This window comes from Schistocerca piceifrons, chromosome 1, assembly GCF_021461385.2.
Source record: "Schistocerca piceifrons isolate TAMUIC-IGC-003096 chromosome 1, iqSchPice1.1, whole genome shotgun sequence".
Classification (NCBI taxonomy): Eukaryota; Metazoa; Arthropoda; class Insecta; order Orthoptera; family Acrididae; genus Schistocerca; species Schistocerca piceifrons.
In genome coordinates, this window is record NC_060138.1 from 440,555,461 (window position 1) to 440,580,875 (window position 25,415).

At 41.9% G+C, this 25,415-nt stretch overlaps 1 pseudogene; it reads right to left on the reverse strand.

Moving 5' to 3' along the window:
• Positions 1-649: 649 nt before the first annotated feature.
• Positions 650-766, reverse strand: LOC124722733 (annotated as a pseudogene).
• Positions 767-25,415: the final 24,649 nt, after the last annotated feature.

Here is a 25,415-nt window from a genome sequence, read left to right on the forward strand (position 1 = left end):
GCTGTCGGACCCCTTCCGTCTAACAGGAGATGCTCATGCATGTTTCTTTACATTTTTGGGCGGCTTTAGTGACATGTCTAAACAGCAAAGGGACTGTGTATGTGATACAATACCCACAGTCAACGTCTATCTTCAGGAGTTCAGGGAACCAGGGTGATGCAAAACTTTTTTTCATGTGTGTATATTAACGGTTATGTCGATTACTTTTGATCGCTTACTATTTTCCACCTGTCTCGTTTTCATTTGACTACCCTCATAATAACATGTAGCTTAAAACATTGGTCCTAGTAGCTTGAAATTTCTAGTTAACTACCCTTCAGTCACCAAAAAAGGATTTTTCAAAATTCAACACGAAAAGTGCCTACACACACAAAAATAATTCATTTATATTTCACGCCGCAATAAAATCCATTTAGCCTTATGTATGCTGATGTGATCTGAATAGCGATATAAAGCACTCCGTCTTCAGGTCGCAAGCGACCCATCGAGACCATCCAACCGCCGTGTCATCCTCAGGTGAGGATGCGGATAGGAGGGGCGTGTGGTCAGCTCTCCCGGTCGTTATTATGGTTTTCTTTGACCGGAGCCGCTACTATTCGGTCGAGTAGCTCCTCAATTGGCATCACAAGGCTGAGTGCACCCCGAAAAATGGCAACAGCGCATGGCGGCTGGATGGTCACCCATCCAAGTGCCGGCCACGCCCGACAGCGCTTAACTTCGGTGATCTCACGGGAACCGGTGTATCCACTGTGGCAAGGCCGTCGCCTTAATAGCGATATGCACATATACAAATGGCGGTAGTATTGCGTACACAAGGTATGACAGGGCAGAGCACTGGCGGAGCTGTACGTGTGAAAAGGTTTCCGGCGTATTTATGGCCGCACGATGGGAATTAAGAGGTTTTGAACGCGGAATAGACATGCTATTTCGGAAATCTTAGGGCTTCACTATTCTGAGGTTCACAGTGTCAAGAGTGTGCCGCGAATTTCAGGCATCTCTCACCAAGGATAACGTAGACGCCCACAGGCGAGAGCAGCGGCGTTTGCGTAGCGTTGTCAGTGCTAGCAGACAAGCAACACTGCGTTAAACAACAGAATCACTGTGGGACGTACGTCGAACGTATTAAGCAGGTGTAATACAGAGCCAACCAGTTGCAGTAATGGTGGTTTTCAAACAACCTTTAACATAGATTCGAAGGATTTAAGGATAAAAGAACTTCACATTAGCAATCAGACAGTAGTGCTATCTCCACATCAGATGTGTCTGTTAACATGTAGCTATTAACATGGTTTGTTGTTTTGAGCGATTGGTTTTACTGATGTGACAAGCCCTTGATTCTACGGGTGTTAACTTTAACCTGTGGATATACAGACCATTCACGACACGTGTCATGTGCAGACAACTTTACTAACTGATTGATAATGTGAAGTTTGTTAGTCCTTCTGAGGAAGATGGGTTTAAATCAGTTGAAACCATGGTAGAGGTTATTTGAAAACCACCAATTATTGCAGCTGGTTGGCTGTCTATTATACCTGCTGTTCTGTAACCGTGGCTGTAGTGCAGCGAGATTTAGTGTTAATGGTTTAGGCTAAGCTCAAATTGAGAAGCGTACAGCGTGTGTGGCGCGTGGCTGCGCAACGCACAACGGCGTTATAGTTTGGTACTGTGGGAGGTGTGAGACAGGAGAAGGGAAAGCAGACCTACTGTATGCTCCCTCAGGGCACTAGCATGTGGGCAGTGGTAGTGTTGGCCTACCGAAAATATCGCCTTCATCTACATCTATATCTACATGGTTACCCTGCAATTCACACTTAAGTGCCTGGCAGAGGGTTCATCGAACCATTTTCATACTACTTCTCTACCATTCCACTCTCGAATGGCGCGTGGGAAAAAGGAACACCTAAATCTTCCTTTTCCCCACGGGCATTAGAGAGTGAAATGGTAGAGAAGTAGTATGAAAATGGTTCGATGAACCCTCTGCCAGGCACTTAACTGTGAATTGCAAAGTAACCGTGTAGATGTAGATGTAGATAAAGGCGATATTTTCGGAAGGCCAATACTACCAATGCGCCGTATCAACGACGGCTTGTCTGGCACCGAAGTACCATAAAGAACCTTAGACAGTAGACCTGTACTCTCGGCTATACTCCATGTTTTCCAAGCCAAGATGTTTGTATCGGGAAATGCTTCAAGGCTACCGTAATCAGCAACAGCTTATGGGTGGCCCTAATGTTTTTCGTGGACAACGAATGCAATTCACCTGTGATGTGCAAGCTGTTTTTGGAGGCAGTACATGGATGACCTTGGCTGTAGTATGGTGGAACCATGCTGATTACGGTGACCTTGAAGCATTTCCCGATACAAATATCTTGGCTTGGAAGACATGGAGTATAGCCGAGAGTACAGGTCTACTGTCTACGGTTCCCTATGGTACTTTGGTGCCAGACAAGCCGTTTACTTTGTCTACAAGAAGAAAGAAGAAGCTAAATGCCTTATTACTGAACTTTACTGTCATTGAGTAGTGTTTAGTCTTTCGCCATTGAAGCTCTCCATCTTTTTTCATTAATTCTTTACATTCTTCAGTTATTTATACCTATAAAGTTTTGCTGCTTTATTTCGTTATTTTTCTTTGTCAAGAACAATGCACAATTCAGCGACTGGTGAGCCGTTAGCTACTGGGATTATATCTTCTGCCTCCACAGTGTCTTCATATTGCAAGAAAGGATAGACAATTCATCGCAAGGATAGAAAAATAAAAAGTAATACAAAATCATGTGATCAAGAAATAAGGCTTGAAATTTTAAATATTATACAGTGGAACAAAGTTGTTGGTTGGAATTGGTGGTAAGCTCCTATGGGATCAAACTGCTGGGGTCATCGGTCCCTAGGCTTACACACTACTTAATCTAACTTTAACTAACTTACACTAAGGACAACACACACACCCATGCCCAGGGAGGACTCAAACTTCCAACGGGGGGGCGCCGCGCGAACTGTGGCAAGATGCCTCAGACCGCATGGCTACCCCACGCGGCACAATGTTGTCTACATATTGCCTGTGCTGACATTTCTGTACAATCCATTACAAAAATTCGAAAACTGAGAGTTCCCATAGATGCATCCCCTTTGTGCTGCTGTTAAAAAGTGTCGAAAGTCTGAAGTATATGTGCTTCACTGTGATTACTTTGATAGGAACGTAATAAGAGACTTTACACTACCTGCATGCAGAGATCACATTTTCACCTAAGCTAGGAACAGTCGCTAGCTATCGATGACTCTTAAAAATTAAATCAATGGAGTGGAAAGAAAATAAAAATAAAAACCACAACTTCTGATGTATCGTCATAGATAAGAAAGTTCTGTGTGTTAACAATTTGGCAAAATGGTCTCCTTTCTGTGTGCTATCATTCACCAAAATCTCGTTTCGACATCTCGAGCAGTCTAGGAGATTTGAGGAATGTTAAGATATTTCATTCTCGCGGGCGTGCGATCGGGAGTGAACGCGCTACAACCGATCCTTTTTCTCAAGATCGGAGGCAGATTAAAACCTCCTCCCAAGTCTAAAGAAAAAGTCTGTATGTTACCTAAAGTTCGCAGCAACAGATGGTGTAATATGCACCAAACGTAAAATCATAGCGATCCCTATTTTACGTTGCAAACTTTTCTAATTTTGCGGAGTGTCCTACTTAAATGGGTATATCACAATAAGTATGACCATTACCGAGATGATGACCACTTCGCCACGAATCTGACGGTTAACACTACAATTAAACGCAAAAATCTGATATTTTTACTGAATAGTTTCTGTAAAATCGTTTTAGAAAGATTAGAGGGTGCTCGCGCTTCGATTCTGTCAGCGCAGAGCGTCGCAAACCGAGCATGCAAAGATATGCGTCTCAGTATGCGCAAGACCATCGTGGCACGTGCGGAACGTGCACATCGACTTAGTATCGTGTTACGTCTGACATGCTATACGTGTCTCAATTTGCACTTAGCCTTATGACAGCAGACGACTGGCGCGAGTGTCTTTGCTACGAGCAAGACATCACTTGCAGCGCCTCTCTTGTGTGTATGACTATATCGGTTGGGCCCTAGAGGACTGGAAAACCGTGGCCTGGTTAGATGCGTCCCAATTCCAATAGGTAAGAGCTAATGGTAGGGTTCGAATGTGGCGCAGACTCCATGGAACTGGGAACCCAAGCTGTCAACAAGGCTCTGTGCAAGTTGGTGGTGATTCTGTAATGGTGTAGACCTTGTTTACATGGAATGGACTAGTTCCTATGGTCCAATTGAATCGACCTTTGATTGGAAATGGTTGTGTTGGAGACCAAACAACGACGGAAGTTGTATGGATGCCAATGCGTCTTGTCAGTGGGTCACAATTGTTCGTGACTGGTTTGACGAACATTCTGGACAATTCGAACAAATGATTAGGCCACCCAGATAGCCCAACGTGAATACCACAGAACATATATGAGACATTATTGCGATCCTGCAAAATTCGGCAACAGCATCACTCTTGCAGTTATGGGCGGCTATAGAGGCAGAAAGGCTCAGTATTTCTGTAGGAGACTTTCATCGACATGCGTAGCCCATGCCACGTCGAGTCGTTGCGCTACGCCGGGAAAAAACGAGATTCGATACGATATTAGGAGATACCCGTGAGAATTTTGTCACCTCATTGTATATTCAGCTGATGTGCAGCTCGTCTGGCTTCGAAAAGCTTGTCGTTTATCGCAGGATTCGAAACGTTCATAGCCAGAGCTAGTCCGATTTACACAGTGCAATGTAAGGCGCGATATAGAATGATTCAGCCCCAGTTGTACAGCTAGCGTGGGATTTATTTTACAGAGGTGGAATGGAAAAAGAGGAACTGCCGCATATTTGTGCATGACGCAAGTTCAATGCTTTTATTATTAATGATGTTATGTCAGCAGTCACCAACAGGATAGCTAGACTGAAACGATCTTCGATGTATGTTATTTTATGTGTTTAAATCGTGTAATTAATATTCGTTTTGTACAAAATGAGAGTTCATTCATAGCTACAAGTAAACCTACCTTTGAAAGAAGCATTACAAATATTCTCTTCTTGGTGCTTTATAGTAAGCGATAACAAAGGAAAAGTACGTGTTCAGAGCAATGACTATAATATCGTATTCTTGTAGCGTTTTGAGTTCTGTTACAAGACTTCAAATTAAACAGTTGTTACTGCCACAGCGGTCTTCACTCTAACGACTAATTTCATGCAAATATCTTCATCTCTAGATAACGTCTGCAGCATATGTGCGACTGAACCTGCTTACTATAGGTAAGCATAGAATTTTGACTCCCCACACGTTTCCGTCCACAACTAAATTAACTATTCCTTGATGGATCAGAATGTGGCTATCAACTTATCACTTCTTTAAGAGCAATTTTCTTCGAACATAGATTCAGTACTATGGTAAATACTCGATCTGCTCAGCAAGTCTCCAGTAATCTTCTGAACCACCTCTTTTCAAAAGTTTCGATTGTCTTGTTGTCTGTGCTGTTCATTGCCATGTTCCCTTTCCATGTAAGGCTACACTTCACACAAATACTTCCAGGAAAGACTTCCTAAGAGCCAAATTTATATTCGACATTAAAATACAGAATTTTTCTTTTATTATAGCTTTTATTGCTCCCTCCTTTTTTTTAAGTAGAAAAACACGTCCACTACTCTTAGTGGTTTAATTTCCAAATGTAATTCCCTCAGCGTTTCCTGATTTAATTCAGCTGCTCTCCATTATCATTGCATTACTGTTGTTGATGTTCAGCTTACAACCCCTTTGCAAAATACAGTCAATTCTGTTCATGTGATTTCCCAAATTCTTTGCCATCTCTAACATAACTACAGCATCTTTGACAAACCTTAAAGCTTTTTCTTTTTCCTCCCTGAATTGTAACTACTTTTTCCAATTTCCTTTGGCTTCCTTCATACTCACTTCACGCACACGTTAAATAACATTTGGGACAGGGTACAACTCGGTCCCGCAGCTATCTCAAATACAGGCTGCCTTTCATGTTCTTCGACTTATAACTGCAATCTGATTTCTATATGAGCTGTGCTTAACTTACAGCTTCCTGTATTTTTCACTAATACCTCTATAATCTTATGGACTGTATTCCAGTCAACATTGTCATTAGTGTTGTAAATTGTAATTTTGGTTGTCAGTAGCATTATAAGTAGTAGTATTTTGATTACGCCAAGCAACAGCACTGAGTTACGTACCAGAGTTGTAGGAAATCAGCATTCAGCGACTGGTCTTGTGGGGCGGCGGATGAATAAGTTTGTAATAATAGTAAATCTATTGCTGGATAAACGCTTGCGTGTTGAATCAGTTTCTAGCTTTTAGAATGTTGTTATTGCTGTCTTTTGCCGTTCTCAACACTGGCTCTCTATTTACTCCGTGACCCCCAGAAAGTGATTTAATAAAACTTGGAGCCAGTAAATAGATATCCTAGTGCCCACTTTACCTGAGAATGTTCTTATAGCTGCAGCTTATAGCTCTGAGGAATTAGGAGATTGTCCGGGATTTCTAATCAAAAACGGTTTTCCAAAATAGTTGAGTATATTCTGAAATTCACTGATAAAAACCACAAGTATCCCTACAACCTAACTAACAGAGCAGTTCAGAGTCTAATGCGCTGATGCAACTATAAATGTCCGAATTAAATGTTAAAAAGAATGCTCGCCACAATTTGATGAAAATACTTCATCAAACGCCACGCCAAATATTTGGTAGAATGTCTGTCCCGCGACGGCACGTGAAAATACGACAATACGCAAACTGAAGCTAGTTAATGAAAATCATTCCAGAATTAACACTTCACATAAAATGTTTTCATGGTTCCGCATATCTCTAGTAACTTAATACGGCACCCGAGGCTGTTTGTAGCAGATACACTGATGCGACGCGACTACCGACACAGATGGCGTGTCATTCAGCGTCTGGAGAGAACTGGGGCCTTGCCTTCTTCGCGCAGTGTTCTTATATATAAAGCCGCGGTGCGGACGGCTGAGGGATCGCCTGATCTTTCCGGCTCTCTCGACTAGCCGCTGGGCTAGTAACGCACCACTTCAAGATACATAATAATTTATAGCTTCTTTGGCTGATGGCCGAAGAAGCTCTTAATTTAAACGTGCATTCAGCACGCAGGTAAGTATTGATAATAAAATTTTGACGTGGCTAAGTTAAATACTTTAGGCGAGAGAATTAATTTAATTGCCCTGCACGCACTAGAAGAGCTCTGAACTGTCCCTTTTGAGATCCGCTATCGCTATAATTTTATAGGTATTAAAAAGAAACTTTACACATCTTCATAATCATAGCGGACCTCCAACCTATTTAAATCTAAACATCCTAGCCTTATTTACTAGCCTACTTAATCTATCTTGCTTCCTTCAGTTTTGAGACGAAAACCAGAAAATCATGAATTTCCACTAAAGTCTTAATTTGTGAAATCCAAAGTACTGTTTTTATTAAATCATTATGAAAGATGAATCTAAATATAAATTTTGAAGTCTCTAGCTCTGTTCTGTTGCGCCAATGATTTTTCCAGAAAAAAGTCCAAATCTCGGAAATGGCTGAAGTTATCGAACTGATATTTAACACACATTAATTTAATATTATTTCTGACATGCTAGAAAAGTTTTAGTTCATTTGCTTGATTTTTAAGGTATTGCGCAACATTTATGACGTCAGAGCTAGTTACAGCAGACTGGCTGGCACATAATGGAAACTGATGTGAATTTACTACAGCGTGAGTAGGCTGCTTCCCTACATCACCCTCTACTTAAATTTTTTGTTTATGAATGTTAATGAATGAAAAAAAAAAATTTAATTACAAAAAGGGAAGCAAGAGTACAGTTTAACTCCCTATGAAAAAGCAAAATTGAAATATAAACCTGCAGAAACATTAAAGAAAACTGATTACCTACATTAATTATTTAAATTGTAGGCATGTTCACTGCCTTTTTAAACAATGTCATTACTCAAATTTTTAAAACAAAGTCAAGGAAATATTTTGGCATACATATTGCCTTAGACAAACAAACACATACAAATTGAAAAATTATGAAAATCTTAGATCCATTAAATACATTAAATACATACACAAATTCAAAGAAAATAACATGATACATAAACAGATCATTATCTCTTAGCAGTCTTTTCTAAACCTGAAAGAAAAGTTCACAAATAATTTTTACACCCGTGGTTGTAGCTGCTTTGGCTGGCGTCCTACACTTCCATTCACAAGGGTAGAGGAGGGGAAGTTTCTATGGTGTGCGTCCTTCACGTTCTCTCTAAATTACATGGGGGAAAGGGGAGGGGTCACTGTGAGTTGTGTCCAAGCCACTCCACGCTTTCACGCAGCTATCAGGCTGCCATTATCTGGTTTGTCCTGTAGAACAAACAAAAAGAGTGCCTCAGACTCTGTTCACTTAATATCTAAGGGTGGGTCACAAAGAAATGGGGATATATACATTTTATCTTCCAATATTTTGCTGGAACAAAGTTAACAGAACCTTTTTAATTTTTCTCTCACGGTTACTTAATTGTCATAAAGTCGGTAAACAAATGGCTCAAAACGCCGTCAATGACGTAGTTGAGAAAATTTATGCTCAAGGCATATAATCATAAATCATATTTAATCTGAATTTATTATTTCTGGGCCGGAACACTGAACCAATGCTCGGTACATCCTTGATACATTTGCATTTTAAGCACTTAACTAACTCATCTTTGATTACCTTATTCTTAGAGATAGTATGAGTATGATTAGTGGTTGTTTTCTCAGCTTCTTTGTACATGTGAGTAACTTTTGGTAATAGTACAGTTTTGAGTGTTCAAAACACACTACGTTTAGTTGACTACAAAATCCACTTATTGGTCCTCTGCTGTTGCCAGTTCCACATTTGCAATTACGTACTTACTTACTTAGAAGTGTATTTATGCTGAGCTAAAATAATGTTTTACGCCTGTCAGTATGTTATTTATTCATTTTGCTAGTGTATGTACTTATTTAACACTCACTCTATTAATATTTAAAGCATAGGATAGCACATTTATTTCATATTCATAGTGTATTGCAGTTGATTAGTTTGCTCACGTGGCAATCCATTTCCACTCGATCGGACGCTTAAACCTCAGGTAGTCTCTCTCAGACCTACCACTAAAGTGCATCAAGTAATTATGGACGAGCGTAATGCTAAATTCCTTAAACCTATAGGACACCATGAGCTGCTCTGTCTCATTTAACATAAGGGTACCTATGGTCGCATTCACGCCTCCAACTCATAACCTCAATACGTGTAGGTGTATCCTGTCACACACTACACTAAAATAATGGCCAGCTCCAACTTTATAAATACTTCAGGGACGTGTCCTTCACGTCTCAACCACAAACGCTGCTCAATTCCATTACACTGCCTTTCCTTGCTATACCAGGTGAGTTTAATCTTACAACTTATCTGCATATTTTTCCTAACACTAAGCAATCTCTTTTACTATTTCTTAGTTAGCTCTAATGCATACACTAGGTTTCACTACCACTTCAGATCCTGCTTGTACATGAATTCATACATCTTTTTAAATTACTGTTGGTGGATCATTCCAATAAAACAACACTTTGTACTTATTATATTACCAGGGTACTATACATACTTGTTACTCAAATACATTTTATATCTTTATTACGTCATACTTCTCTATTGTTTGTCACTATTAGGTTTGCCACATTAAGTATTTTTCTTCACTAATCGGTGGATAGAATGGTTACATAACTCATGGCTTGATAGTCATAACGGAAAATTTTAGTATTTGGAAAGAAAAGGTCGAAATTTTTGAGGACAGGAAAGATGAAGAATGAGTGAGACCTGAAAGGGAAAGAAGATCTCACACAGCTGGGACTGCACAGCTGCCACACTGTGTAGAGGTTACAGAACAACCTCCTCCCTACAGCATTCATTAGTTTAATGCTGGCTTGATTATCATAACAGAAAATTTTGTGTTGGAAAGTAGAAGTCGAAATTTTTGGGGATAGGAAAGATGAAGAATGAGTGAGACCTGAAAGGGAAAGAAGATCTCACACAGCTGGGACTGCACAGCTGCCACACTGTGTAGAGGTTACAGAACAACCTCCTCCCTACAGCATTCATTAGTTTAATGCTGTAAAGAAGAGTTAGAAATTTTAGGTGGATAGAAAAGACGAAGAGTGAGTGAGACCTGAATTAGAAAGAAGATCTCACACAGCTGGGACTGCACAGCTGCCACACTGTGTAGAGGTTACAGAACAACCTCCTCCCTACAGCATTCATTAGCTTAATGCTGTAAAGAAGAGTTAGAAAATTTTAGGTGGATAGGAAAGATGAAGAGTGAGTGAGACCTGAAAAGGAAAGAAGATCTCACACAGCTGGGACTGCACAGCTGCCACACTGTGTAGAGGTTACAGAACAACCTCCTCCCTACAGTATTCATTGGCTACCTATGAATCTGCCACGTCGATCTGAAAATACTTTATGATGCCTTTTTAGAACCTGTCTCAGTTCTTCCTTTGTATTGTCTGAAATCTTATAGATTTCCTGCAATTTAGCTTCTATCTTGTCTAACATAATTGCTTCTTCTTCTTCTTCTGTGTTCAACTTATTGTTATTAAGATTAACACCTTCGTCCCAATATCTCCTATTTTTCAGAACTCGTATAGGCAGCTCCCAAGTTCCATCATCAGTCACTACATGCTTATCACTAAAAGGTACTATAATTACTCCGGTTATTGGCAAGACCATTTTCAACTGGCTTCCTTCAAAGTCAACAACACTCTGATATTTTGACAAGAAATCTATGCCAATTAAAACCTCAATACTGAGATTATTTACAATTAAACATGGATGATCAACTAAATTACCATTAATGTTAAAGGGTAGTAAAGCTTCTTGCTTTACCGTTTTTGACACTTTGCCAGTAGCACCAATTATTCTTAGTCCTGATACCCTCATTACAGTAAGTTTGTCTTTACCAGGTAATGCATCAAAGAAGGACTGAGATATTGCACTCACCTCACTTCCACTGTCTAAGAGACAACGTACATTGATACCCAACATATTCACTATTATTATAGGGTGGCTTATTCTAGGTTGTACAGGTGGTTCCTCACATTCATCTAATAGTTCCTTTTGGATTTGTCTCCAACTAAAGTGATCAACATCTGTCTTCATTACATTTAGGTCACAGTGTGTAGGGGTTTCCTGAATTACATTTTCAGCTGCCTTTTCCAGTCGATCTATTAATTTCAAATCGAAACACCGCACGACTTCATTACATTTAGTTTGCTGAACATGACCCAAATTACTGTAGTCTGAGCGATTCTGCGCCTCCAGACCGGGCATAACATTAGTTACAGCTAAACCACTTTCACCATTATCGTCGGTTTCCTTCTCAAGTGACAACTGGTCACAGCTACTGGGTTCATCGACCCCAAACAGCCTACCCTCTACATTCCCACTTATCTCCTGTCCTAAATCTATTAGTACATTATCAACATCCTGCACAGGCACTTTAGATAAGAGCACATCATCCTCATCGTAAATATAAGCATGAATTTCTTCTGCTTCTTCACCTGACAATTCTATATTTTGTAGCTCGTCCCTATCGCTACACTGCTGCGCCTTCTCTTTCTCTTCCCACTTAGAAAGCGTCTCTAATACGGTATCTATCAAATACTGTGAGTGATCTAATACTTCTGTTGTATCCTTAGGTGCTACCGACTCTTCATCCACATGTTCAGTCTGAGTATTCTGATCTGTCTTACCAATTCCCTTAACTACTGGCTTAGGAAAAGTAACCGCCTGGTGAGCGCCAGTGTCCTCATAGACGGGAACTAGTTTTCCTGCCTCGGCCTACTGCTGTTTCCTTTATTTTCATTATAGTTAACTGGCACAGCATTACTATCCGTACTGTTGTTTACATGCATATTTCTGTTTGGAACAAAATTATTATCCCTTGGATGCCATTGTTGGTTCTGATAATTATTTCCCCAATTCCTACCTCTCTTAGGATGGCGAACACCTACTGTTCTGATGTTTACATTGCCATTTTGCTCGTTCCTAAAATTACTACCATTATTATTAGCATTTCTATTATTACGTGCTTGCTCCTCATTGGCAGCAACACGTTCTACACGTTCCAAATACTCAATGAAACGATCCAGATTGTCTCTAGGGGCTGATATAATTCTAGTTTGCCAGTACCATGGCAGTTTAGCTTCCAGACCTAGTATAATCATTTCTGGTTTTAGCTTTTCCGCCAAATGTGACAAACGTGAAATCCATGACCCTGCAAACTCTTTAATTGATTCCTTGCCTGCATTGAAGCGTTTCCCACTCCAAAATTCTCTCAACACTTCATTTTGCTTATTGCTAGACCAATACTCATTAATAAAAGCTGTTTTAAATTCCGCTAATGTTTTACATTTCAACATAACATCAGCTGACCAACGCATGGCGTCACCTGCTAAATGGCTTTTAACAAACGAGATTTTCTCTCGTTCAGACCAAGTCGGTGGAATCACATCTTCAAAATCGTTCCAGAAATCTAGCGGGTGGATATTTTTATCTGGATCGAACCGCAAGAACTGCCGACACCCGATAAAAGCGGCGTTTGCAGCTACAACTTGTTGTATATTACCATTACCAGAAGTTACTGAAGCTACTTTACTCTCAATGTTAGCAATGTTAGTACTTATATTTTCTACTTTCATTTCAACATTATCTACTCTTTGCATAATATGAGTAGTGTCAGTTTTGATTGCTTCTACTTCTGCTTGACATATGTTTACTTTTATATTAACATCTTTAAATCTATCTGAGCACAGTTCAGATTCCGCCTCGATCTTTTCTGTTAACTTGTGCTCCAGCTTCGCATCTTCCATTTGGAAGTCTTTGCGAACCTCAGCAACTTCGGATTTTATTGTCTTATACATTTCAGAAAATTGTTGAGCAACCTTTTTCTTAATATCCTCATGATTGCAATCAATTTTGTAATTCAAACTGTCTAGATCCTCTTTCAACTTATTGCAACCAGCCTTGAAGGTATCGTCCATTACCTCCAATCGTTTGTTGAAATTTGTTTGGCTGGCCACAATTCTGTTATTTACCTCAATTATATCCGATTTTAACTCAGCTGTCATACTAGCATTACTGGCAGCTATTGCTTGTAATATAACATTTAAATCAACAATCCCAGCATCTTTGGGTTGCTCAGTAGCTGGCTTTTTATTACACTCAGGTGACGAAAAACTAGCTCCAATACCAGAATCATCAAAACTAAATGAAACTTCTGATTGATTAGTCATCTCTAACTTCTCCTTCTTAAACTCTACCCTCTCTGATGACTGTTTCGTTTTTAATTCATCAGAGAAACTATCATCCAATAAATTTACCATTTCTACTTTCCGCTTTACTACAGGGGTCTCTATTATTGAATCATTGCCCCTTCGCACACTACTGTCAGGTGACAATACCTCATATTTCACTTTAACCTTACTACTTTCATGTATATTTACACTTGAACCGTTGTCTGGATTTACAGTTCCCTCAACAGACATAGGTTCTGATTTAAGTTTAACCTCCGCTTCTTTTGACGGTTCCATCGCCGACAGTCTTTTAGTGCAGGTTAGTAAAATTTTTAACAGCTTTTCACTTAACTTAGTACCTTCTGCACGACGTATGGCGTTGCCGGCGCGGCGTACCAGGATTCCTGATGCGACGTGGCACGTTGAACTGCAGACCGCTCTCCGACGGCTGTTGTGTGTTTGCGTGGCCCGCAATTGCAGGCTCTGCGCCGGCTGCTCCAGGGGACGACTGCGGTGCAGCGAGACTGGCTTCTCGCGATGCCGGCAGCACCGCTAGACTCAGTGCCAGCTCCGTCAATCCAGATGCGTTGTTAATCCAATTGCGTCGTCCACATGCACACGTAACACATTCACTGTTTTATACTCAGTTGCGTGTCGCATTTCACTCGCGAATCCGAATAGTTAAAAATCACTTTCACTTAGTTGATTTCCCGGCCGATGCACCATATGTGGGGCGGCGGATGAATAAGTTTGTAATAATAGTAAATCTATTGCTGGATAAACGCTTGCGTGTTGAATCAGTTTCTAGCTTTTAGAATGTTGTTATTGCTGTCTTTTGCCGTTCTCAACACTGGCTCTCTATTTACTCCGTGACCCCCAGAAAGTGATTTAATAAAACTTGGAGCCAGTAAATAGATATCCTAGTGCCCACTTTACCTGAGAATGTTCTTATAGCTGCAGCTTATAGCTCTGAGGAATTAGGAGATTGTCCGGGATTTCTAATCAAAAACGGTTTTCCAAAATAGTTGAGTATATTCTGAAATTCACTGATAAAAACCACAAGTATCCCTACAACCTAACTAACAGAGCAGTTCAGAGTCTAATGCGCTGATGCAACTATAAATGTCCGAATTAAATGTTAAAAAGAATGCTCGCCACAATTTGATGAAAATACTTCATCAAACGCCACGCCAAATATTTGGTAGAATGTCTGTCCCGCGACGGCACGTGAAAATACGACAATACGCAAACTGAAGCTAGTTAATGAAAATCATTCCAGAATTAACACTTCACATAAAATGTTTTCATGGTTCCGCATATCTCTAGTAACTTAATACGGCACCCGAGGCTGTTTGTAGCAGATACACTGATGCGACGCGACTACCGACACAGATGGCGTGTCATTCAGCGTCTGGAGAGAACTGGGGCCTTGCCTTCTTCGCGCAGTGTTCTTATATATAAAGCCGCGGTGCGGACGGCTGAGGGATCGCCTGATCTTTCCGGCTCTCTCGACTAGCCGCTGGGCTAGTAACGCACCACTTCAAGATACATAATAATTTATAGCTTCTTTGGCTGATGGCCGAAGAAGCTCTTAATTTAAACGTGCATTCAGCACGCAGGTAAGTATTGATAATAAAATTTTGACGTGGCTAAGTTAAATACTTTAGGCGAGAGAATTAATTTAATTGCCCTGCACGCACTAGAAGAGCTCTGAACTGTCCCTTTTGAGATCCGCTATCGCTATAATTTTATAGGTATTAAAAAGAAACTTTACACATCTTCATAATCATAGCGGACCTCCAACCTATTTAAATCTAAACATCCTAGCCTTATTTACTAGCCTACTTAATCTATCTTGCTTCCTTCAGTTTTGAGACGAAAACCAGAAAATCATGAATTTCCACTAAAGTCTTAATTTGTGAAATCCAAAGTACTGTTTTTATTAAATCATTATGAAAGATGAATCTAAATATAAATTTTGAAGTCTCTAGCTCTGTTCTGTTGCGCCAATGATTTTTCCAGAAAAAAGTCCAAATCTCGGAAATGGCTGAAGTTATCGAACTGATATTTAACACACATTAATTTAATATTATTTCTGACATGCTAGAAAAGTTTTAGTTCATTTGCTTGATTTTTAAGGTATTGCGCAACATTTATGACGTCAGAGCTAGTTACAGCAGACTGGCTGGCACATAATGGAAACTGATGTGAATTTACTACAGCGTGAGTAGGCTGCTTCCCTACAGTCTCTTCAGAATGGGTCATATTTTTAGAAGAGGTGAATGTCCATGCGCACCTGTACTAAACTGGTAGGCTTACATTTTTAATACTTTACTATCCTCTGTAACCCCCTCCCCCCGCCCTTTCCCTCCCCTTCCACCCCCCACACCCCACTGCCTGTCACGTCTTTGGTTACCATATGATGTTTATCACCACGTAATTGTTTGTTTGCGTGGGAAGCTGTCGTAGGGATTTAAATGTTATATAGTTTGTTTTTATCTGTTTTAAATGTAATTTCCAAAAAATCGATTTTGATCTTGTCAACTTTAACGCAAACCTTCTCGAGAATACCGGGGAATCAAGTCCAATCGTTGCTCCTTGCGGTTCACACCCACGCGTGCAGCTTCAGCGTATCTTCTGCCGTAACTTTCAGCTCGGTACCTTTGATGACCTCTCGCGTCAAACCCCATATACTGCAGGAAACGATGCCATAAAAACGTTAGCAGCTTAGAGCAACAAGTTGAGTCCTCCGTTGTTGAGTGCGCCATTCTGTGCACTAAGCCGACGCCTTCCTTGCCATTAAACTACAGAAACAACGACCACTCAAATAATAATGCGTCTAATAATACGAAATTTAGCCAGAATACGAGAAACCTACACAGCACATATAAAACATCGCAGTAGACAAAGAAGTTATATTTTCTGGAGTTCCCGCCTTCAAAGTTGAAACTATTATCTATTGCAGTGGTATGCAAGGAGAACGTATAGCGTCAAACCAAATACATGTCACTTCAAAGACACTTTATTGATTCTGAACGGACGACAAAAGACTCGGCTCCTGGGCAAATTATAAAACGCTAGCAGTGTCATTCCAAACTAAACGGACTCATCCACGAGGAGAGAGGTTTTCTTACGATGTGCAGTTCAGTTTATACGTCTGCGTGATTAATAGTGGCAGCTAAAGCAAAGAATGTATAGACTTTGAGCATTCTTGGCTGAGACTAAATCATGCCACAGGCTGATAATAACAGACGGACGACCTTTTGGCTACTTTTGTTTTAGATTTTGGTCCAAACTGCCATTGGGAGTCCATTACAGTTCATCTGGCACATGATTCCATGTGATTAGACTAATTCTCCTAGAACCATTATACAATAAATGTGCTTTTGAATACCACAATCAATTTCCTGGGATTATCAGTTTCCGTAAATAATTAAAGAAGCCATTTCCGACTTTGCTGTAAACCTTGAACAACAAACGTTGCAATAAACAGCACTTTATGTCACCCTTGACGCTTTCTAGATCCATAGTATTCAGTCTGCATAATATTTCTCTGTCCGTCCAAAAATTTGGAAATTTGTGGTAAGATCTTATGGGACCAAACTGCTGAGGTCATCGGTCCCTAAGCTTACTCACTACTTAATGTAACTTAAACTAACTTACGCCACGGACAACACACACACCCTTGCCCGAGGGAGGACTCGAACCTCCGACGGGAGGAGCCGCGCGAACCGTGACAAGACGCCCTAGACCACGCGGATATTCCGCACGGCTGTCCGTCCGATGTGTGTTTACTAATTTCACAACGGCTGACACTGGGAAATTCGTTAACCGTTATAAAACTAGACAGTCCTCGTCTACAAAACCAAAACCCAAATTTTCTCGTGTCCTTTTGCTAGAAAATGGATAGCATTATACTCAACGACATAACTGTCGTATTGCATTTGGGGCTCGTGTCCTCGGAGCTGCAGTTTTGAGGCGAGAGAAAAGGAGAATGAGGGCGAAGTAGAAGGGGCGGAGGGAGGAGGGACAAGAAGGACCAGAGAAAGGATTGGAGCGCACTAAAATGAAAGGAGGGGGGGGGGGGTGAAGATGTCTAGAAGAAAATCATGAAGAGATTAGAATTTGACTGTTTTACACAACAGTTCTGTAAGACCTTCCTCACTATCGATCGAAGACGCTTCAGTCTTGGTTTTGGCTACTAGTTGGAACCACTCCCGTCATGCCACGTGAGTCAACGAAAGGAAAAGTGTAAAGATTATATTTTGTTGCTTTATTTGTTAAAACTTTCCATTGTTAGGCAATTAAAACGACTTGCATTACTGGAGCTAGCAAGTCGATTTTGGACTGCCTGGTTTCCTTGTTTTAAATTGTATTGCACAAAATATAATTGTTGAAATGTAAAGTCGTATCAATCTCAACAAATGAATAAACAGACAAAGGAGCAATGCGGATTAAACAAAAAAATGGGGTGATGTCAAGACAGGACATTGAGGGACGAGGGCAAAATCGAACTTTACCCAGGGCACCCGTTACTATACTGATTCGATGCAGCCCAGTAAGATTTCGTCTCTTCGAGATGGAGCTGCACTTAATCCAGCATCTTCAATTATTTGCGGGATGTATCACAATCTCTGCTTCCTCTACCGTTGTTACCCTATACACTCCCCCGTAGTGCCATGAAGTTGTTCCTTGATGTTTAAACCTGTTCTATCATCCTGACCCTTCTTTCTCTACAAGTTCCTCTCATCAGTTCTTATCCCATCAGTCCACCTAATTTTCAACATCCTTCTATAGCTTCTTTTGCGTATTTGCCCCAGACCTTGATTCACTTCAATACAGTCGGTCCTACTGCAATGTTACCTACGCCACTTACTTGGTTGATCTCTTTCGGAAGACCTATGTTACTGTAAGCTTTAACACAAACAAATAACGTGTCCACTATAAATCAGGAACCTATGTCACATACGGACTACGTAAGTCCAAGTGATGTAGACTTGTCGATCTTTCATAGTAAAGCTCCGAAAACCTTATCGACGCATTGAGTTTGGAAAACTGCACGCAGTTCATTTTTACATTTTTCGCATGAAAGACACTTTTTTGGCAACGCACGAAATATTTTGCTCATCTTGTGTGAAATGGAGAATGGTAAAAAAGATGAACTTTCTTTGACCAGCAGAAATTTGCGTACAGCATCGACACCGTAATTTCCCATGGATCACGTGGCAGGTCAAGCAAGTAAACGTTTGAAAGAAGGCTTTCTGAGCGTAGTTAACACAGGATTACGGTAGTGTACCTTCTACATATGCGCTTGACCGTGGCTCTTCATAATTATATTGGCGCTTTATGAGTATACCAATGCATGAAGAACTAATTAATGAATTGTTTTTAGAATAAATTCTTTTCTACAGTAGCTACAATCAGCCATTCTACCTCACTAAACAGGAATATTTTTATTCAAATGATTCAAATGGCTCTGAGCACTATGGGACTTAACATCTATGGTCATCAGTCCCCTAGAACTTAGAACTACTTAAACCTAACTAACCTAAGGACATCACACAACACCCAGTCATCACGAATATTTTTATTGTTCACCTGCATTACCCATACTCCAGAGAGCGTTAGCTAAGATTTCTCTACACAAGTGGTGGTGTGCCTGGCGCCTACCGCCCACTAGTGAGCGTTCCAGGTTTCATGGTATGCTGGAGGGGCTTTAAAAGTATTTTCATTAGGTTTTTATAAAATTGTGACATAAAGTAATTGGCAAGCAATTATCACTACATGCTTTAACTTCCTACAGCTCTGCTTTATAATGTCCATAAAGAAAAATTACCTCCCTACTTTATAAATCACCAGTACTCTGGATAAGGTGGGCGCTTAGAAAACGTTATTACTAACAGAGATAGAAATGAGGCGGTAAGTAAAAATGTTGACAATCCCTCCCTATGGTCATCAAAATTTACTTTATCTTTCCTTCGTTCTGACTGCTGGGCTAATCTTTACGAGTTTGTATCATTAGGAGGTAGGCCTCTACAACCAAGATCACTTCCTTGTTTCTGTATTTCTTGGTTAAGCTAAAATTCAGACCACTAAGATTTAACTGTACTTGCAAATGTTGTAAATGGAAAACCCCGAATATCTCGATGCAGTATTAACACAAAAACGACAGAGATCATGGGTTGTCACCCAGTTGTCTCCTAATAGTAATAAATTGTAAGTTCCCCAACATCAGATTCTTTAAAGTATCGAACTCCCATGTACAAAACAGTTTCAGTTGTCTGATTACTTTACGAATAAATTGATGTGATAAATATATGACGTAAAGTTGTATCGGTGCCCTTACCGCACGCCACGGATACTTCAGTTGCACAACGTCCACAGCAAGATACGGCAGTGTCGCCATCAGCGATACCACAGCTTACGGATGGCGGTCGTCCCTCAGACGACCCGATGGAGTTTACATCAGCGATAGTACCGGTGACAGAGTCTGTGCCAGAACGACGAGACTCACACTCGTCTTTCGATATGGAAGGCCGGTCGTGGTAGCATCAGCCGACCTCATGTCGTAAACGCAGAGGTCACACTGTCTCCGGCTGGAATGCCTCATCTCCCACTGACGACTCTCTTGCAGTTCCTATGGACGACGACCACGAGTCGACTGAAGTCGAGGATAACAATGTAACACCGACACCCACGAACGAACCGCTACCAGTTATGACAACAAGTAAAACGGTTGTCGAACCAGAAAATGCGTCCATCACCCTATACCGCCGGAGAGAATGGAATAATTCGCCAGGGCTCCACACTTCCGCGTGGAACAACGACATCGAAATCGATCCTGATCCCCGATCGGTGGCGGCGCCTCCAGCGGCCACGACCTGAACATACCTAGACTGTAACATTTAAGGCTGGACGGGATGGACTACGAAGTCCTCGTTTGCCCTCGATTATCTCCAACGTGATTTCAACCCTCCCTGCTCCACCAATCGTACAGCACTACAACGATACCAACCACTGCAACACGCCCAGGAGGAAAGGGGGTAGATATGCAGTACTAATAAAAGCTAGGCTTTAGCACTCGAGACTGTACAACACTCTTTAGAGACAGGAACGGGGCCTGGATATTTAACGACCGTGTACCTAAACCCACGAAGCTGGTCCTTCCCACGGCTGTTGATCTGCTGCTCTCTCCACTGCCTGCTATGATGTGCCCTATAATAACTATTGTCTAGCAGGGAGAGGAGCCACTCACACCAACAACACCAAGTTTATCTGGTAGATTCACTGTATTCTGTTAAACATTTGCACAGTTAACGTTATTCCACAATGGACGTGATAAGTATTTGCACTTCAAGTACATGTCCGTTGTGACGCATAAGGTTGCTGTCTTAATGATGGTATCCCACGCAAAAACACGCTGCATAGAACACAAAATAATCAGTGTTAAAAAAAATGGCTCTGAGCACTATGGGACTTAACTTCTGTGGTCATCAGTCCCCTAGAACTTAGAACTACTTAAACCTAACTAACCTAAGAACATCTCACACATCCATGCCCGAGGCAGGATTCGAACCTGCGACCTTAGCGGTCGCGCGGTTCCAGACTGTAGCGCCTAGAACCGCTCGGCCACTACGGCCGGCTAATCAATGTTCAACGGATGTTTTATCAGTTGACGATCGGCACGGTTCTTCCAACTGTACTAAACAATTCAATAGCTTATAACACGAGCGTGCGCGTGACCGAATCGCGACATGGATGCTCCATTAAATTTCGGGTACGATTTACGAACGAGAAAGTACCTACGTTCGTCATATTCAGCCAGTCAAAACGGTATGTGCTTCTTCCACTTAGAACTTGCACCTAGGATCAGTCTACATTATTTTTCCGTGACCGTCGCGACGCGGTTGATTGTTGTTCTCCCTTTACTTCACCATAACTTGCAACATACGAGCTGCAGCCATTGCATCAACACAACACTCTGCCCATGCTCCACGTAAGCTACGCCACGACTCCCCACTATTTCTCTGCGCTCCGCAGAGAGGTGACTATGTTTCCGAATTCTAGTAGGGAATTAGGTAATTGCGAAAAACAAAGAAAACTGATTACCGCAAACAAATGTCAATACATGTAATATTACAAATAAACTCCTACAAACCTACCTGCAGTACAGCCAGTTACAGCCAGGACAAGGGAATATGCAGACAGGAAGTCGCGTTGTGGTAGTACTGGCTGCGATGTGTCAGCTCCAGGCAGCTATGGTCGCAACCGACTTTGATAGAGCGTATGACAAAATACATTGCTGTTTCCTGTTCTTCGTGATGGCTCGGATGGGCTTTCCACCCACCTACCCCAACGTCATACATGGCATTTTTGACATCGCTGACTCCCTCATACAACTCAATGGTCGCTTGACAAGTCCAGTAATGATACGGCGATCTATTAGAGAATGCTGTTCGCTGTCGACCATGCCATACGCCTTCGCATATGAGTTCCTCACTGACAGCATCAAATCTACGCTAACGGAACTCACGCTATGACAGCACATCTTCCGTTTCCAAGCATCTACGATCTGCTCCTTTTGGTTCGCTCGGCAGCGGAAACACGTCAGATCACAGAAGCAATCATGACGTACGGTGCAGCGACAGGCAGCTCGATGAACGTGTATAAATCGGCAGCCCTGCCAATATGCCGCGGCCTACCTGGCCAGTGTCATCACCCCTAATACATCCTATGCAACGACCAATAATTTTCGGTGCGCGTTGCAGAGTGTTCGCGAATGGTCTATCACAGGCGCCATGTTACTCCGAAACTGGTGGGTGTTACGTACGTCTTGCCCTTACCGCCTACGATTGGACTTCGTTTTCAAGTGGCCTTCGGCTTTTGTCTGACGGCGGGAACAATCATTAAGATCCAGTATGGAGCGCTTATCCTTCCCCTGCGTGAAGAAGGACGGCCTATTCAACGTCCAGCACATGACGGGAAAGAATGGCGAAACAATAGACTGGACTGTGAGCATGCAATCTGGTGGACGCCCTCATGCCGGCGTCCATCCTTCCACCTGTGCGGTTGGTCACATTCATACGTCATTGTCACATGTTGCAACTTTTATTGCGGCTATAGTTGTATACATCCCGCAGTCCCTATCGTGCGTTCTCCTGCAGCCAAAGTCATCCATCTGACGCTGCTACATCGAGTGTCACGCAGCATTGTCTGACAGAAGTACCCTGCGATCCTTGATCAAATATATGGTGCCATATCCACCAACTTCACCTCCCCACATGCGTAGAGCAACTTGTTACTTGGTTACCAATGAAAAAAAGGCGTCACATGGAACTGGAGTAGCTGACACACTATTGTATGCTACCTGCCATCACCTCGACGAGGACAACCACCGCCTCACATGCTCATCTACCCTTGACGTCTGGGAGCTAATCCGCAAGATGGCCGCCTGATTACTCCACATTCCTCGGACTATGGTTGAACCTCAGGCACATATCTTTCCTGAGGACATTATTTCCCAAATGCTAAACCCAACGCCATACTCTGGATAAAAGGATGCGCCCTCAGATAAATCTACAGCGACGGCGACAGATCAGGTTGGGTTGGGTTGGGTTGTTTGGGGGAAGAGACCAAACAGCGAGGTCATTGGTCTCATCGAATTAGGGAAGGACGGGGAAGGAAGTCAGCAATGCCCTTTCAAAGGAACCATCCCTGCATTTGCCTAGAGCGATTTAGGGAAATCACGGAAAACCTAAATCAGGATGGCTGAACAAGAGACTGAACCGCCGTCCTCCCGAATGCGAGTTCAGTGTGCTAACCACTGCACAAATCAGGCGTCGGCCCTTCGGCAGGTTACAAAATGCCCCCAATGACTTGGAGCGACGACACACTTCCTGGATCCTGATTGCCAAATACTTGTGTGTCGTATTCATGGTCCCCTCCTCTCCCCCTCCCAGTTGGGGCGTCATGGGCGTTATCCCCACTCTCCCTTTATGAATTCTTCCGCTCTTCTCGCTGCATCTGCATATTTCGTCCACACTTTCTGAGGACGTCATAAACGCGATCGCATCTTTCGCCGCACAAGGCAGCCTGCATAAGGCAGCACAATGACATTTGCCCTCCCCTTCCATGTCAACTGAATTGGGATTAAATCTATAAAAGGAAGTCTCCCTCTTTTCACCCTAACTTCCACGTGCGCACCCCCCTCTATGCATCCGACTGTGGAGAAGTCCAGGGGTCCCGTGGCCAGGCCTCAATTAGGACCACTGCCCTCCCTTGCCCTCGGGCTCCACCAATGGCCGGATTTATAGCCCCAATTGATTCTTCTCTCTCTGCCTTGCCTTACAAAGTACATTGTAATTTAAGTACGTTTCTCTTCCTGTTTCGGTTTCGCCAGAAAACAAAAAGAAAAATAAGCAGGAGACTTCGAGTTCGAATCCCGGTCCGACAAACATTTTCACTCGTCGCCGCTGATGTCGCACAAAGCCCTGATGCAGCTGATACCACCGGCCGCTGTGACCGAATGGTTCTAGGCGCTTGATTCCGGAACCAAGCCGCTGCTAAGGTCGACGGTTCGAATCCTGCCTCGGTCATGGGTATGTGTGATGTCCCTAGGTTAGTTAGGTTTAAGTAGTTTTAAGTCTAGGGGACTGATGACCTCAGATGCTATCCCATAGTGCTCAGAGCCATTTGAGCCATTTTTGCAGATGATACCAATAGTCCTTTCCCTTTCCCTTCTCCCCGTCTTCCTCCTTCAATTTATATAAGAAGTATTACATCGCTTAGGCCGCACGCTCTTCTAATGTAAGTTTTAACGAGCATTTGCAAAGCTGTCTTAGGGTTGTCGTACTCAGCAGGAACAGGTCATACGTAGAGAATAGTATGCGTACTCTCCACAGAGCGCAAAAATGTCGTGCTCTCTACTTGCTGAGGTGTCTGAAATTGGTAAAGGCAATAAGCAGGAGCCAACAGAATTTGCTCAGAGCGATTTTGAACCCTATCCCTACTTCGCTTTATTTGACAATATTTTACATCAATCAATTTTTGTTCATATTTTATCCCCTTCTCCCTATATGGGAGGGGAGGAGAGGGGTGGTGCTGCCAGCGGTACAGTAACCTGCTCTTCAGCCAAAATATATGTAAGGACGTTGCAGCAAGATTTTCGCATGAAAATTTTAAAAACATTTTTTATGAAAAGAATAATGTATGACTCTATGTGCAAAAAGGATCACGTTTTCTTTGTTTAAAATTCAATAGAGATAACCAGTCTAACTGCCCCTGACCTTGAACTGAGGTTCGAGCCAGGTGATAATAGGTACATTTGCGTAACACTTGTAAAGCGTAAAAATCATCTAAGAATTTAACGAAAACTGAGAGAAATACTATCACTAGAAATTGAATCAGAGAGCGCTCGCCTAAAAATCTGTCCTCTACGATTCGAGGATCAGTTAAGACAGGACAAGAGGTGAAGATAATGGCTCAGGGAAATTTCCTTGCATTTTATTCCATTTAAATTTTCTACAATTTTAACTACACGAACTTTTTTCCAATTTTTCCAAAAACTGACTTTTCCTGCTATTTGAAAAGAACAAATGATACCTCTTTTCACATTACCATAGTTTGAAAACAACCTATTTATGGGATTTCAATATAACGCAAGTGGGCTATTCCATCATCTTGTACTTTCACACAGAACATATAGATTATTTCAACGCCGGCCGCGGTGGTCTAGCGGTTCGGGCGCTCAGTCCGGAACCGCGGGACTGCTACGGTCGCAGGTTCGAATCCTGCCTCGGGCATGGATGTGTGTGATGTCCTTAGGTTAGTTAGGTTTAAGTAGTTCTAAGTTCTAGGGGACTGATGACCACAGATGTTAAGTCCCATAGTGCTCAGAGCCATTTGAACCATTTTTTGATTATTTCAACTTTTTGTCATTTTTCTTCAATCCGCTTTCCACATGAAATTTTGAATTTCCTAACATTTAACTTTTGGACAGGTGTACAGTTTTCATCACCTCGATTTTCTTCTGGCTTTTGTAGT